The sequence below is a fragment of the Salvelinus sp. IW2-2015 genome, linkage group LG23 (assembly GCF_002910315.2).
Source record: "Salvelinus sp. IW2-2015 linkage group LG23, ASM291031v2, whole genome shotgun sequence".
Taxonomy (NCBI): domain Eukaryota; kingdom Metazoa; phylum Chordata; class Actinopteri; order Salmoniformes; family Salmonidae; genus Salvelinus; species Salvelinus sp. IW2-2015.
Genome location: NC_036863.1, coordinates 18100342 through 18118053, shown reverse-complemented (window position 1 = coordinate 18118053; position 17712 = coordinate 18100342). Strand labels below are relative to the sequence as shown.

General features: G+C 40.8%; 1 pseudogene; it reads left to right on the top strand.

The window, feature by feature from the left end:
* Nucleotides 1-7912: 7912 nt before the first annotated feature.
* Nucleotides 7913-14845, top strand: LOC111950250 (tectonic-like complex member MKS1; annotated as a pseudogene).
* The last annotated feature ends 2867 nt before the right edge of the window (nucleotides 14846-17712 follow it).

The following is a 17712-nucleotide window of genomic DNA, read 5'->3' as shown; positions in this document are numbered from 1 at the left end:
ATATGTGTTGAGTGATATGACTGTAAAGAGAATAGTCTCAGAATAATTGACTCTGATACACAGTCTGATGATGAGGATCATGAAAGGAGGACACCACCGCTGATAGTGAAGGATAAGAAGGATGGAAAGGTGACAAAGTTTGAAGTGAGGGATATGGTAGAGGACGACAATCTGTCTCTCCACTCCTTGGATGAATCAGACTTTGTGGTATGTTCTGCACCATGTATTTGAGGAACTCTTTGACTGAATGTAGAGAATGGACTATGACCAACTAGCTCTCTGACACACAGTGTGATAATGGCAATGATGCCTCTGCTGAGGACAGTCCAGGGCCTTCAAAGAAACCACAGAGAAAAGGGGCTTCACTGAAGGTCCCTCGACTGGTATTCTCTTAAATTTGTGTGTTTGTGTGTTAGTGGTGCGCAGYTCAGCAGTTTGTTCAACCAAACCCACCCGCAATTGCTAATAACCCATCCGCAACCGTCCGACTTTATATGAAAAAGTGAAAACCTGACCCTASCCCGCAAATATAGAACACCGTCAGAGAAGGCGGAACGATTTTTTGGCAGGGGGTGCAGGATTTTGTTGTGCCTAATATGGATATGTTTCTGCTTATATTTTCTGACATTTTGGTAGGTTATTTGTTAGTCAACTTGTCTATAATTAGATAGAAGACTAAATAAACCCTTGCTCACCGGAATAATGTTATAAATGGTAGAATGAATGCTTCAATCTAGTTGACATCGGTAAAGTTCTCCGTCATCTCTGATTCTTTCGCGGAGCAAGAAGAAAATGCTATAACTCAAGAAAACAAGGGGAAACTACTATCAGCGTTTAGGAGGCTGATAAAGCAGTCCCTAACTGCACATTCGCATTCTCTCAAGATGCTGAAAGAAATCATATTTCTCCACTCCTGTTTCCAAGTCAAAATATAGTCTACATTTGGTGTAGCCTATCATTTTACTGCAATAAATGCTTAATTCTGCAGGAGTTAATATTAAGACTGTGAGAGGTTAAAGATCTACAGTCAGTGTCCAGATTTCAGTTTCCATTTAACCCATCTGAACAGTAGGCTGTTTGTTCCCTTGATGTGCCATAGGCCTATTTGAATCCCCCTCTTGTGACTGTCGAATTTGTATAGTGCCTCACAATCATCACACATAATAGAGGCACTTCCATCATCCTCTTTGAATACTTCACCAAATCTTCCCAAACATACTTTTCTGGCCATCCCTTCTAATTTTCAACTTTCCATTTCGTAGCTTTCCTCTTATTGAATTAAACTCTGACATGTCCTTTTTGCGTCAGTGGATCAACAATAACTTTTTCTGCCCTTTCCCAAAAGTGTTTGGTGATTGGTGTCTAGTCTATTGGCACGCCCCAAGTTAGGCCCTAAAGCTAGGTTTACGCACAAATGCTAAATAGCCTATAGATATAAATGACACAAGAATGATATATTTATTGGATTTTTTTCATGTATTGTTTTCTTTTTATTCAACCCGACCGCCTCCCACATAATATTTCTGATCTGGTTCGACAAATTTCCACCACGTCAGGTGGGGTTTCAGTGATCTGAAAGTACGTTGTGCAAAAAAGCAATAGACAAACACTAAGTCAATCACAATTTTGAAAGACTACAGTATATACAATAATTGTATATACAATTGCATTGTTTACCTCAGTCTTTAGCGCGGCTCCCGGTCATACTCAGCCTGGATGCTGCTGTTGTGTGCAAAGAGAATTACCTTCAGGTTGTTCTCCCACCCTTCCTGATACCAATCAAGGGACTTGCCCATGGCAGTCTTGAGGGTCTGGTTGGTCCATTCACCAAACCTGGAGGAGGGGGTAGGAAAGCAATATCTATTGACAATGTGCTTTAAGATATTGAAATATATCTGATTGTGTACCATGGAAAAACAAAAACAAATTGTAAAAAATAAATATAACAAACCATTGGTGACAGAATATAACCTGTAACATACGTACCTTATTCCAGCGTTCATGACCTCGGTCATTCAAAATGACCTCAGGAGAACTGTGGGTGTTGAAGTTGTTCACTATTGCCTTGGCCTCGCTAGTCTCGTCCTTGATGGGTATCATACAAAACAAAAATCTATTTTTGGTTCCAAGCACCCTTTTTAATGGGTTACAGAAGGGAATTTAGAGTTAAGCACGTACTCTTCCTTTACTGACCTTAATGGGTATGATCAGTCGCCGTCAGACACCAGCTGTTGCCATTCATGGATTTCCCTAACCCTAACCCATCAGTCCAGGTAGTCCTGTCCTAGGGCTCAGGTCCTCCGAGAGAAGAGAACGAGAAAGAGAGAGAGAATTAGAGGGAGCATACTTAAATTCACACAGGACACCGGATAAGACAGGAGAAATACTCCAGATATAACAGACTGACCCTAGCCCCCCGACACATAAATTATTTCAGCATAATTACTGGAGGCTGAGACAGGAGGGGTGGGGAGACACTGTGGCCCTGTCTGACTATACCCCCGGACTGGGCAAAACAGACAGGTTATAACCCCACCCACTTTGACAAAGCACAGCCCCCACACCACTAGAGGGATATCTTCAACCACCAGCTTACCATCCTGAGACAAGGCCGAGTATAGCCCACAAAGATCTCCGCCACGGCACAACCCGAGGGGGGGCGCCAACCCAGACAGGAAGATCACGTCAGTGACTCAACCCACTCAAGTGASGCACCCCTCCTAGGMACGGCATGAAAGAGCACCAGTAAGCCAGTGACTCAACCCCTGTAATAGGGTTAGAGGCAGAGAATCCCAGTGGAGAGAGGGGAACCAGCCAGGCAGAGACAGCAAGGGCGGTTCGTTGCTCCAGAGACTTTCCGTTCACCTTCACACTCCTCGCCAGACTACACTCAATCATATGACCCACTGAAGAGATGTCTTCAGTAAAGACTTAAAAGTTGAGACCGAGTCTGCGTCTTTCACATGGGTAGGCASACCATTCCATAAAATTGGAGCTCTATAGGAGATAGACCTGCCTCCAGCTGTTTGCTTAGAAATTCTAGGGACAATTAGGAGGCCTGCGTCTTGTGACCGTAGCGTACGTGTAGGTATGTACGGCAGGACCAAATTGGAAAGATAGGTAGGGGCAAGRCCATGTAATGCTTTATAGGTTAACAGTAAAACCTTGAAATCAGCCCTTGCCTTAACAGGAAGCCAGTGTAGGGAGGCTAGCACTGGAGTAATATGATCAAATTCTTTGGTTCTAGTCAGGATTCTAGCAGCCGTATTTAGCACTAACTGAAGTTTATTTAGTGCTTTATCCAGGTAGCCGGAAAGTAGAGCATTGCAGTAGTCTAAACTAGAAGRAACAAAAGCATGGATTAATTTTTCAGCATAATTTTTGGACAGAAAGTTTCWGATTTTTGCAATGTTACGTAGATGGAAAAAAGCTGTCCTTGAAACAGTCTTGATATGTTCGTTAAAAAAAGAGAGATCAGGGTCCAGAGTAACGCAGAGGTCCTTCACAGTTTTATTTGAGACGACTTTACAACCATCAAGATTAATTGTCAGATTCAACAGAAGATCTCTTTGTTTCTTGGGACCTAGAACAAGCATCTCTGTTTTGTCCGAGTTTAAAAGTAGAAAGTTTGCAGCCATCCACTTCCTTATGTCTGAAACACAGGCTTCTAGCGAGGGCAATTTTGGGGCTTCACCATGTTTCATTGAAATTGTACAAGCTGTTTGTCATCCGCATAGCAGTGAAAGTTAACATTATGTTTCGAATGACATCCCCAAGAGGTAAAATATATAGTGAAAACAATAGTGGTCCTAAAACAGAACCTTGAGGAACACCGAAATGTACAGTTGATTTGTCAGAGGACAAACCATTCACAGAGACAAACTGATATCTTTCCGACAGATAAGATCTAAACCAGGCCAGAACTTGCCGTGTAGACCAATTTGGGTTTCCAATCTCTCCAAAAGAATGTGATGATCGATGGTATCAAAGGCAGCACTAAGGTCTAGGAGCACGAGGACAGATGCGAGCCTCGGTCTGACGCCATTAAAGGTAATTTACCACCTTCACAAGTGCAGTCTCAGTGCTATGATGGGGTCTAAAACCAGACCGAAGCATTTCGTATACATTGTTTGTCTTCAGGAAGGCAGTGAGTTGCTGCGCAACAGCTTTTTCTAAAATATTTGAGAGGAATGGAAGATTCGATATAGGCTGATAGTTTTTTATATTTTCTGGGTCAAGGTTTGGCTTTTTCAAGAGAGGCTTTATTACTGCCACTTTTAGTGAGTTTGTTACACATCCGGTGGATAAGAGACGTTTATTATGTTCAACATGAGGGCCAAGCACAGAAAGCAGCTGTTTCAGTAGTTTAGTTGGAATAGGGTCCAGTATGCAGCTTGAAGGTTTAGAGGCCATGATTATTGTCATCATTGTGTCGAGAGATATAGCACTAAAACACTTAAGTGTCTCTCTTGATCCTAGGTCCTGGCAGAGTTGTGCAGACTCATGACACATGAGCTTTGGAGTAATACGCAGATTTAAAGAGGAGTCCTATAATTTGCTTTCTAATGATCATGATCTTTTCCTCAAAGAAGTTCATGAATGTATTACTGCTGAAGTGAAAGCCATCCTCACTTGGGGAATGCTGCTTTTTAGTTAGCTTTGCGACAGTATCAAAAATAAATTTCGTATTGTTCTTATTTTCCTCAATTAAGTTGGAAAAATAGATGATCGACAGCAGTGAGGGCTCTTCGATACTGCACGGTACTGTCTTTCCAAGCTAATCGGAAAACTTCCAGTTTGGTGTGGCGCCATTTCCGTTCCAATTTTCTGGAAGCTTGCTTCAGAGCTCGGGTATTTTCTGTATACCAGGGAGCTAGTTTCTTATGACAAATGTGAGTGCATGTAACCGCACTCACTGTCTTCTGGGTAAGCAACTCCAGTGTAGATTTGGCCTTTTGTTGTAGCTTATTGTCCTGCTGAAGGTTTATTCCTCTCCCAGTCTCTGGTGTAAAGCAGACTGAAGCAAGTTTTCCTTAAGGATTTTGCCTGTGCTGAGCTCCATCCTGTCTTTTTATCCTGAAAACCTCCCATATTGTCAAGCTACCCATACCATGATGCAGCCACCACCATTCTTGAAAATAAGGAGGCAGTTACTCATTGATGTGTTTGTGTGTTTTGTCCCAAACATAACACTTTGCATTTATGCCAAAAGTGCATTCCTTTGCTGTGTTTTTTTGCAGAATTACTTATGTGCCTTGTTGCATACAAGATGCATGTTTTGGAATATGTATTACTTATTATTATTCTGTATATTTGTATTCTTCTTTTCACTCTGTCATTTAGGTCATTATTGTGGAGTCACTACAATGTTGTTGATCCATCCTCAGTTTTCTCCCATCACAGCCATGGAACTCTGTAGCTGTTTTAAATCACCAGTGACCTCATGGTAACATCCCGGAGCAGTTTCATTCCTGTCCTGCAACTCAGTTCAGAAGGACGATTGTATCTTTGATGTGTCTGGGTGTTTAATACATAATGCACAGCTAATTATTAACTTGACCATGCTTAAAGAGATATAAAATGTCTGATTTGTTATTGTTACCCATCTACCAATCACTGCTCTTCTTTATGAGAATTTCAAAAAGCTCCCTGGTCTTTGTAATTTAATCTGTGCTTAACATTCAATACTTGACTAAGGGACCTCACGTATGTACAGTTGAAGTCAGAAGTTTACACCTTAGCCGAATACATTTAAACTCAGTTTTTCACAATTCCTGACATTTAATCCAAGTAAAAATTCCTGTCTTAGGTCAATTAGGTTCACCACTTTATTTTAAGAATGTGAAATGTCAGAATAATAGTAGAGAGAATTATTTATTTCAGCTTTTATTTCTTTCATCACATTCCCAGTGGGTCAGAAGTTGACATACATTCAATTAGTATTGTAGCATTGCTTTAAATTTATTTACTTGGGTCAAACGTTTCGGGTAGCCTTCCACAAGCTTCCCACAATAAGTTGGGTGAATTTTGGCCCATTCCTCCTACAGAGCTGGTGTAACTGAGTCAGGTTTGTAGCCCTCCTTGCTCGCACACGCCTTTTCAGTTCTGCCCACAAAACTTCTATGAGGATGAGGTCAGGGCTTTGTGATGGCCACTCCAAGACCTTGACTTTGTTGTCCTTAAGACATTTTCCACAACTTTGGAAGTATGCTTGGGGTCATTGTCCATTTGGAAGACCCATTTGCGACCATGCTTTAACTTCCTGACTGATGTCTTAAGATGTTGCTTCAATATATTCACATAATTTTCCTCCCTCATGATGCCATCTATTTTGTGAAGTGCACCAGTCCCTCCTGCAGCAAAGCACCCCCACAACATGATGCTGCTACCTACCCCCGTGCTTCACGGTTGGGATGGTGTTCTTCAGCTTGTAAGCCTCCCCCTTTTTCCTCCAAACATAATGATGGTCAAACAGTTCTATTTTTGTTTCATCAGATCAGAGGACATTTCTCCAAATAGTACAATCTTTGTCCTCATGTGCAGTTGCAAACCGTAGTCTGGCTTTTTTTATGGCGGTTTTGGAGCAGTGGCTTCTTCCTTGCTGAGCGGCCTTTCAGGTTATGTCGATATACTGTAGGACTCGTTTTACTGGGGTGGCAGGTAGGTTAGTGGTTAGAGCGTTGGCCCAGTAACCGAAAGGTTGCTAGATTGAATCCCCGAGCTGACAAGGTAAAAAAAACATCTGCTGTTCTGCCCCGGAACAAGGCAGTTAACCCACTGTTCCTAGGCCGTCATTGTAAATAAGAATTTGTTCTTAATTGACTTGCCTAGCTAAATAAAGGTTAAAAAATAAAACTGTGGATATAGATACTTTTGTACCTGTTTCCTCCAGCATCTTCACAAGGTCCTTTGCTGTTGTTCTGGGATTGATTTGCACTTTTTGCACCAAAGTACGTTCATCTCTAGGAGACAGAACGCGTCTCCTTCCTGAGCGGTACGACGGCTGCGTGGTCCCATGGTGTTTATACTTGTGTACTATTGTTTGTACAGATGAACGTTGTACCATCAGGCGTTTGGAAATTGCTCCCAAGGATGAACCAGACTTGTGGAGGTCTACAATTTTTTTCTGATGTCTTGGCTGATTTCTTTTGAGTTTCCCATGATGTCAAGCAAAGAGGCAATGAGTTTGAAYGTAGGCCTTGTAAAACATCCACAGGTACACCTCCAATTGACTCAAATMATGTCAATTAGCCTATCAGAAGCTTCTAAAGCCATGACCTCATTTTCTGGAATTTTTCAAGCTGTTTAAAGGCACAGTGTATGTAGTGTATGTAAACTTCTGACCCACTGGAATTGTGATACAGTGAATTATACGTGAAATAATCTGTCTGTAAAAAATTGTTGGAAAAATTACTTGTGTCATGCACAAAGTAGATGTCCTAACCGACTTGCCAAAACTATAGTTTGTTAACAAGAAATTTGTGGAGTGGTTGAAAAACAAGTTTTGATGACTCCTACCTAAGTGTATGTAAACTTCCGACTTCAACTGTAACTATGTGTTCAGCACTTTTGAAATGTAGTGGTTGAAAAACAAGTTTTAATGAGTGTATGCAAACTTCCGACTTCKACTGTATGTATGGGGGACAGAGGAAGGGTTAGTCACTCAAAACTCATGTCAACCACTATTATTTCACACAGAGCGAGTCCATGTAACTTATGTGATTTGTTAATCCTGAACAAATTTATTCTGAACAAAGGGAATACTCATGCAATGAGTATATTTTATTTCTGAATTTGTAATTTATCTTAGAAAATATAAAACATTTCTTCCAATTTATAGAGTATTTTGTGTCGATTGTTGATAAAAAAATGACAATTAAATCCATTTTAATCCCACTTTATAACACAATAACATGTGAAGAAATCCAAGAGATCTGAAAACTTTTGTAAGGCACTGTAGCTGGTTATTTTTACAAGTTGTTTTTGACTAACTTTACTCTGCCTGTTATGCATAGATTGGTCCACTCTGCCTGTTATGCATAGATTGGTCCACTCTGCCTGTTATGCATAGATTGGTCCACTCTGCCATTCCAGTCGACTCAAACCTGTCGCACAAAGTCATACGAAAGGTGGGTCTACAATTCAGTCTTCACATTAACCTCTGTTCTTATGAGAGACATAGGTAAACATCTGAACATGCTTTTATTATGCCTTCAGGACGACGTGGCTTTCTTCAGTTACCCTTTCAGCTTCGAGGCATTCTTCAGGAGAGAGGATGGGACAGAGGGTGAGTTTATATCTTTTTTCCTGATGATAATGAAAATTAAATGGTATTTGTGACGGGCATTTTCACGGCTCCATGCATTTCATCATAGCATAACTTCATATGGCATTTATTTTATTTTTCTGCTTATTATTTGATCATAGAGTCCCTCCCCCAATGGCCAGTGCTCTACTTCAAGGTCCTCTCCCTGGACTTCTGGCAGCGCTACAGAACTATGGCTATGGCTACCTGGTCATCCCTTCCACCCCTGGTAAGATGTGTATAGAGCATGGCGCCGTTCAATGACASTCAGAATTGTTTTCTGAAAGTAGTATAAATGATGATAAACTCTGGCTCAAACAGGTGTGTGTCTGTATCCCATAGGGAAGCATACCATAACATGCTATACGTGGAGACGACTGCAGACCGGAACCGTGTCGGAACTMAGACGCTTCTTTATTGGTGGATCCCCTGAGATGGAGGACTACAGTTACGTCAGAGTGAGAGGGACCTTCAAGGTACAAATAAAATATCGCAATTCTCTGAAGAAAGTGCTAAAAACACTGACTTAGAAGATAAGGATTTCTTTAAATACAAGTCTAGCTTGATTGATTGATTGAATTTATTTGGCAATTTGTAAAACCCATACATAAGGGCGCTCCAGATGATGACGTCTCCACACACAATTTAAGAAAATCATCAAGGATAACACAATAAAGCTTAACAGCTTATTTCCATTGTGGTCCTTTTGGAGAGGGAAAGAGGAAGCGAGAATACAACAAGGTTAGGCGGCAATTGTAATGACAACACACAATGACAGACACAATTTGTTTGTTTCACAGCATCCGATAATTAATAGAATTTCTGTTCCTAATAAACAACTATGGACAGGTGCATCGTCCTTGTCTCACATAACCTTGATATATAAACAATCAATCCCTAATATATATATATATATATATATATATATAAATACACATTAAGACAATGACATTATAATAAACAACAGGCACCAAAAGGCAGACCATATGCAGCTCCTTCAGGGTTATCTTTGGTCTCTTTGTTGCCTCTCTGATTAATGCCCTCCTTGCCTGGTCCGTGAGTTTTGYTGGGCGGTACTCTCTTTGCAGATTTGTTGTGGTGCCATATTCTTTCAATTGTTTTAATATTGGATTTAATGGAGCTCCGTGGGATTTTCAAAGTTTCTGATATTTTTTATAACCCAACCCCGATCTGTACTTCTCCACAACTTTGTCCCTGACCTGTTTGGAGAGCTCCTTGGTCTTCATGGTGCCGCTTGCTTGGTGGTGCCCCTTGCTTAGTGGTGTTGCAGACTCTGGGGCCTTTCAGAACAGGTGTATATATACTGAGATCATGTGACAGATGATGTGACACTTAGATTGCACACAGGTAGACTTTATTTAACTAATTATGTGACTTCTGAAGGTAATTGGTTGCTGCACCAGATCTTATTTAGGGGCTTCATAGCAAAGTGGGTGAATACATATGCACGCAACACTTTTTTTTTTTAAATGTCCATTTCATGAAATCCAGATAAAAATATTTTTAAATTACAGGTTGTAATGCAACAACATAGGAAAAACGCCAAGGGGGATGAATACTTTTGCAAGGCACTGTACTTTAATATTGCCACTCACTTTTGAGACATGCTACTATTTAGGCATTTTTTCAGTGAGAACTTGAAACTACCTATGGAGGTTATAAGTTTCAAATTCTTTGGAAGATTATTCCAAAGAATGGCAGCTGAGTATAAAAATGTTTCTTTCCCCTACCACTTTTAAATCTAAAAGGAACAACGTAATTTCACTCCTTCTAGTTGAACAGTTATGGTTATCCCTTACTAAGTTAAAGTAGTTACATAAGTATCTGGGGACCATACTGTGGACAATCTTATGCACAAGACACAATTTTATCTGAGCGACTCTCTCCTCCATTTTAAGCCATCTAAGACTTTCAAAGTGTGAATAGTCAAGATGCGTAAGTTCTGGAAGTTTAAGAATAATCCTGACTAATTTGTTCTGAGATGTCTGCAATTAATTTTTTATATCTTGGGGGCACTATTGTACCAGGAAGAGCATGCATATGTAACAGTTTTGCTTCCGTCCCTCTCCTCGCCCCTAACTGGGCTAAAACCAGGGACCCTCTGCACACATCAACAACTGCCTCCCACGAAGCATCGTTACCCATCGCTCCACATGGGTCAAGGTCTCAGAGCAAGTGACGTCACCGATTGAAGCTCTATTAGCYCGCACCCCGCTAACAAACTAGCCATTTCACACCGGTTACACTCACCCCCCTGATGACCTCCTCCTTTTCCGCAGCAACCAGTGATCCGGGTCAACAGCATCAATGTAACAGTATAGCTTCCGTCCCTCTCCTCACCCCTACCTGGGCTCGAACCAGGGACCCTCTGCACACATCAACAACAGTCACCCACGAAGCACTTTGTGGAGTGATGGGTAACGATGCTTTGTGGGAGGCAGTTGTTGATGTGTGCAGAGGGTCCCTAGTTCGAGACCAGGTAGGGGTGAGGAGAGGGATGGAAGAAAAACTGTTACACATAGTCGAAGTGGCACTGAACAAGAGCCCCTGCCAATATCCCCATTGCATTCTTATCCAGATATTTGGAGGTTCTAGCCAGGAACCTATTTTTATGGTTCACTTTGGAGATAACATTTTGTGCCATGCTCTCCCCTGTCAGATGGTTATCTATCACACATCCAAGATACTTAACAGATTATTTTGCTGRGACTACTATGTCACCTACTACCTCCTTAAAATCTGTGGATTTCCTCAGTTTCACTTTGGACCCGAACTTGATGTACTCTGTTTTTCCAAGATGAAGGGACAGCTTCTTGTCATATAGCCATTTACTGACTTTCAGAAGTTCAGCACTGAGGGCTATCTCAACCKCATTTTTGTCTTTGTGTGAAACCAACAGTGCAGAATCATCTGCATATAGGAAAATATCACATGTACATGCAGATTTCAGATCATTTATATACAATAGAAATAAAAGTGGACCCAGCACACTCCCTTGGGGTACCCCGCAGTTCAAGATTTTGGGTTTAGACAGGGTTCCATCCACATCCACCATCTGTTTTCTTCCTTGCAGGTAAGAGCTGACCCATTTTCCTGCCTAGTTTTTAAAGCCTGTGGGTCTTAGTTTGATTAACAGAATCTCATGATCCACTGTATCGAACTCCTTTTGGAGATCTAACATAACCATACCACAAAATTTCCRTCCMTCTTCTTCCTTCCTTATGTGTTCAGTCAGATATAGTAGGCAGGTGTCAGTGGAATGGGATTTCCTGAAGCCAGATTGGAGCTRATAGAATATGTTATGCAAGGAAATATAACTGTAAATCTGCTTGAACATAATCTTTTCCATGATCTTCGATAAAGCACAGGGGATTCAGACAGGCCGATAGTTTCCATGATCTAACGTATTCCCTTTTTTGTATAAAGGAATGGCCATTGCAAGTTTTAGTTCACTGGGAAACACCCTAGCTCAATAGACAGATTCATAATGTGAGTTACACAGGGGGTCATATTTACCGCAGCATCCTTTAGAAATCTGTCAGGAATGTTGTCAAGACCAGTTGCTTTGGAATGGTCAAGTTGTTTCAGCGTCTCTAGCACAGTTGACTCAGACACCTTTTCAAATGAAAAATKATCTACTTGAATCTCCTGCTGTGAGTAAAACTGCTGGACATGACTCTCCCCATAGCAACCTGATTGACTAGGTAACTTGCGAACWAATGTATTAGCTATAGTTGTAAAATAGCTATTCAGACTGTCTGCAACCATGGTCTTATCTGATGTAACCTTTCCTCCAATGTCCAAGCTAAGATTGAGAGRTTTGGTCTTTATTCTGTTACTGTAACCTAACAGCTTCAGACACTTCCATKATTTACTCGGATTGTTCCTATTTTCAACTATTTTGTCATTAAAATATTKTTTCTTGACCTTCTGTATCATCCTGTTGACCTAATTTCTTAATTTCTTATAGTCTATAAATATATAATCTGCCCTGGATTTCCTAAACTCCAGAAAGCGTAAATTRTTACGCCTAATTTAATTTAAAATGTGATAATTTTTCCATGGTTCAGTTCTTTGCTTGATTCTAACCTTTTTTACTGGAGCCTGCTTATCTACAGTATGTAAAAACAATGATTTAAAATGGCCCCAGGCATTCTCCACCTCACTGCACATCAATACAGCAGACCAGTCCAATTTGCTCAAACAATTAACAAAAATATCTGCAKTATAATTCTTCATAGCCCTAATTTTTATTAAGTTATGTCAATTAAAAGCTGTTTTCTGAGCCTTCCTACTACAGAAAATTATGGAAGGATCACTGAGCCCAAAGTTTACAACCATACTGTTTGATATCCTTGATCTATATGACACCAACACAAGGTCAATGATGGTTTTGGTAGAAGYACAGACCCTGGWGGGCTCATTAATCAGCTGGTATAAGGCAAACAGATTACACTTTTTTAAGAGCTTTAAAAGTAGCATGGCCCTTTTTGAGCATATCTGTATTAAAATCACCAGTAACAATAACATCTGATTTACCAAAGTCTGTACAGTTGGAGCAAGTCTCCTCCAACAATTCATAAAACTTGTACTGGTCTGGTGGCCTATAACAGGTTCCAACTATAATAGGTTTACATTTTGGCAATAAAATGTCCAACCACACAGCTTCAATCTCGTCATGGTTTAAATCTGATCTATAGTTGAACCCAATACCTGATCTTACATAAATACAAGCTCCCCCGCCTTTGCGATTGCGGTCTCTTTTAATTACTACATCCTTTTCAACTTCAATCTCAATATTTGTTATCGAACCATCCAACCATGTTTCGGTAAAGCAAAGCACTCCCACCTTACTACTAGAGGTGTCTTCTAGTGTRTACTAGAGAGTAGGCGAAGTTCCTCAATCTTGGGAAGAAGACTTCTAACGTTGAGATGAAGAATGTGTAGTCCTCTCGTGGAAAAAATATTTTCTAGAGTCAAYTTTTCCTCGTCTGTTGGAACTATCAGCTGAAATTGTTCACTTGAGATGATGGTTAACTCCATGCAGTCCAATCGCTGCAATGAAGCTCCTTCCAGGATTCGCGCTGGCATTTGAAAGAGATGGTCGTTGCTCCTTCCCTTCTGACCCTCTCCCAGCTACCCCTGGACTCTGTCTATGTACAGTAGGGAGAGAGGCTGAGTCGCTTTGGCTTCCGCATACACCCTGCATACCACTGCTGGCTTGCTTCTGAAGCTAGCAGGTTGGTCCTGGTCAGTCCCTGGATGGGAGACCAGATGCTGCTGGAAGTGGTGTTGGAGGGCCAGTAGGAGGCACTCTTTCCTCTGGTCTAAAAAAAATATCCCAATGCCCCAGGGCAGTGATTGGGGACACTGCCCTGTGTAGGGTGCCGTCTTTCGGATGGGACGTTAAAACGGGTGTCCTGACTCTCTGAGGTCATTAAAGATCCCATGGCACTTATCGTAAGAGTAGGGGTGTTAACCCCGGTATCCTGGCTAAATTCCAATCTGGCCCTCAAACCATCATGGTCACCTATATAATCCCCAGTTTACAATTGGCTTCATTCATCCCCCTCCTCTCCTGGTTAACTATTCCCCAGGTCGTTGCTGCAAATGAGAACGTGTTCTCAGTCAACTTACCTGGTAAAATAACGGTAAAATAAAAATTAAAAAATTAAAAAAATACAGACCACAGGCAGCGTCACCTTCAACCTCCATTGTGTCCAGCACGCCAGGTGAGTCTGGTTGCACAGATGTGAATATTTTCAGATTATTTTTATGAGGTGTCCACAGTTATGTCCAGTATGGGGTAAAGCAGAATAATGTAAAAATGTACGACTTATAGAGATCTGGATGCTTTCAATTTGGGCCATATTTTCTCTGTTTGTTTGATGTCACTGTGCTTATCTTGTGTGCAGGGCATTTGTTGAAGCCAGCAAACTGAAGAAGAGGCAGAGTGTTCTGGACCAGCTGGGAGGCTTCAGCCAGCAAGGGGCTGTCTATAATGTCCTGGGTACGGAATAGCATGTCCAAATACAAATTATTGAGAAAGGGTTACAAAATGTCAAGATGCTGGTACACGATATGCTGAGCAAAAGCAAGTAACACAGTCTGGTAAACAATGTATTTGTGCTCTGATTGGCAGAGGCATTCCAGAGGGCAATGAGACGGATGAAGGAGACCAGAGAGAGTTTTCCCAGAGACCTTATCAACACCTCAGCCCAACTCAACTCTGATTCCACTGCATAGACACATACATTGTATTACATAGGCAGCACAACGATAACCTGAAACATCCTGCTAAAGAAATTCCAGTATCCAAGATTACATCCCCCTCACCAGCCATCTTCGTTTATGTTCTGTAATTTTGTAATTACCTGTATATATTTTGAGATGTAGTTGAGATATTTTAAGAGATGTACATTTCCTTTGAGGTTGCATTTTGATGACTTTGTAGCACAGTGTCAGATGATGTATGAACTATTTTCAATGTTTTGTTATCATAGTTTTTCAATAGATTTCATATTAAAACTAATATATGCTTATTATCTGAGACTCACATCTTTAAAAAATAAAATAAAATAAAAAAAGTGTTTGTGAGGCTGTGACAGTACAAAGGGTTTAACACTGTCAGGAGGTCGGGCATAGGCAATGACTCAAAGGTAAAGGTACAGGAGCACGCCGCAAACAAAGAGGCTATGAAGAAAAGGAAAATGAAATCCTGTCTCTTTCAGAGCTCTAGACTTGTGTGTCAGACTTTAAACGTCAAAAAGAAAAGCATGAAGCTTAAATGAAGCAATCTATAAAGTTCCTAGCCACACCGCTCACATGTACTCTCCAGGGGCCCCATTTATCAACAACAACAAAAACTTGCATGCTCCACTTCCCGCGTATTTATCAAATTTGAATTTGACAGGAAAGTGAGTATCTCCATGCAAATCTCAGACCATGCTTACGTGCTACTTTTAGTGGTAAAATAATTGTATTACAAGTAAATGTTGTTTTGGGCAAAATGGAGGTGTTTGACACACGGGAATAGTAATAATGGTAGGCTAATAAAAACATAAAATTGTCAGCTAATGATAAAACATGTGCATTTGCCGTTGGTATTGAGATAGTAGCATGTAGTCTAATATGTTTCTTTGAGTTTTATTATATGGGCCAAAATCATAATCCTATTTTCTCACATGACACGTTTATTCCCGCTACACAATAAACATTATGCTTGAAAGTAAATAGAGCAGTATTCTAGACAGTATGGGTGGGCCACAGTATTGTTGTGAGATAGGAGTGTGACATCATAGCCCATTTCATCTAACAGCCTATACCAAGACAGGAGATAGCAACACAATCATCTATTTAAAAAACAAAATATTGAACAACACTTGTTTTGGATAGTGTGGCTGTAGCATTTAGCCTACTTTTTTTGTTTGAATAGACAAACATTTAGAATGCGCAGCCAATGTTCGGCACTCGCTATTGGCGGGATGCATTTTTAGCTTGAAAAAGTCACTGCAAAAGATTAAAACATTCTCCACAGAAATGTGATAACATTTTCTACTGCGCTTTCTTTTAGAAGTGGCCCAGTTCCAACATTTCCAAATTATACAGCAAATGAGACTATTATTCTGCCAGCACAAAATGTGCGCATTTTTGCGGGGCGTTTTCCAGGCGAGGTTGTAGTGCTTGTAAATATGGCTCTGATTTATCAATGAAAACATGCGTATATGTTGTGTGTGACAGTTTGATAAATGTATATGAAGCATTACTCTGCTATCATTGGGCTAATTTAATTTTGAAATTTTTAAACATTTACATTGCATTTCATTTTGAGAAATGAGATGAGCACAGGTCTACCTTGCAAAGTCCAGGTTGTATTAAGCCTGTTATGGCATAAGATAAGACTCCTCACTCTATCTCTCTCATCTCTCCTCTTTTCCCCCTACGTGTGTGCAGCTCTCTCACTGCTTAGCATGTCTCACTCCCATGTGTAGCACAGTGTCTGAGAGGAGTGAGGGTGCCAGGAAACTGTCAGTGCTGGCGCTCCCCTCTGCCCATCTGGCACCGCCACAGAGTTGCCTGGCGCTGGCCATGGTGTGAACACGGTCTGTCTCCCTTCCCTAATTAAACTGTATACATTACAAACATATATAGTTGGTTGTCCAAATGGAAACTTGCTAGCACTTTACCACAAGGTCAAGTCAGAGTGAAAAAATGTTTTCCGTTGATGTGTCTAGGTTTATTATTAAGCATTATAAACTGGATGGTTCGAGCTCTGAATGCTGATTGGCTGACAGCCATGGTATATCAGACCGTATACCATGGGTATGACAAAACACTTATTTTTACCATGGTAAACAGTTTATAATAGCAATAAGGCACCTCAGGTGTTTGTGATATATGGGCAATATACCACAGCTAAAGGCGGTGTCCAGGCACTCCACGTTGCGTCGTGCGTAAGAACAGCCCTTGGCCATATACCATGGCTAAGGGTATACCAAGTCTGTCAGTCAATCAGCATTCAGGGCACGAACCACCCAGTTTATAATTAAGCAATAAGGCACAAGGGGGTGTGGTATATGGCCAATATACCAAGACTAAGGGCTGTTCTGAGGCAAGACGCAATGTAGAGTTTATAATTGTTGATAGATAATGGAGGTCATCTGGCACTGTAATAAGGGGTTTGGATTTTTTTTTACATGTATGTTTGTTGTATTCTGTCTCATTCTGGTGATGGAACCTCAAGTGGCTGGATTGATAGATTTTTGAAAACCTTTATTCATTGTTAAATAAATCTTGAATGGCAACTACTATAGTTGTGAAGTTTCAAGTTTTATTGTCACATGCACTAGTGAAGTGAAATGCCTTTTTTTGCTTGCTCTTTCCCAACAATGCAGTAATCAATATCAGTAGTAGTGTAAAAAATAAAAAACAAAGTCAAGTAGAACAGAAACACACGAAAAATAGAAGAGATTCTGGAGTGGTAGGGTTAGATACGTATAGGGGTAAGGTGACTAGGCGTCAGGATTTATGATAAACAAAGTAGCAGCAGCCTATATGATGATTGTATGAGTGTGTGTGCGTGTGTGTAGAGTCAGTATGAATGTGTGTGCAGGTTATGTGTCTGTGAGCAAATTAAGTGTGAGTGAGTGTGAGTGTGTTGGACTGTCAGTGTGAGTGTGTGTGTGAGTTTGCACAGACAGTGCAAAAAAATAAATAAATAGAAGGGTCCATGCAGATAGTCTGTGTAGCCATTTTGTTAGCTATTTAGCAGCCTTATTGGAAAAGGGAAAGGGGGATATCTAGTCAGTTGTACAACTGAATGCCTTCAAGGGGATAGAAGCTGTTCAGGATCCTTTTGGTGTCAGACTTGATGCTCCAGGACCACT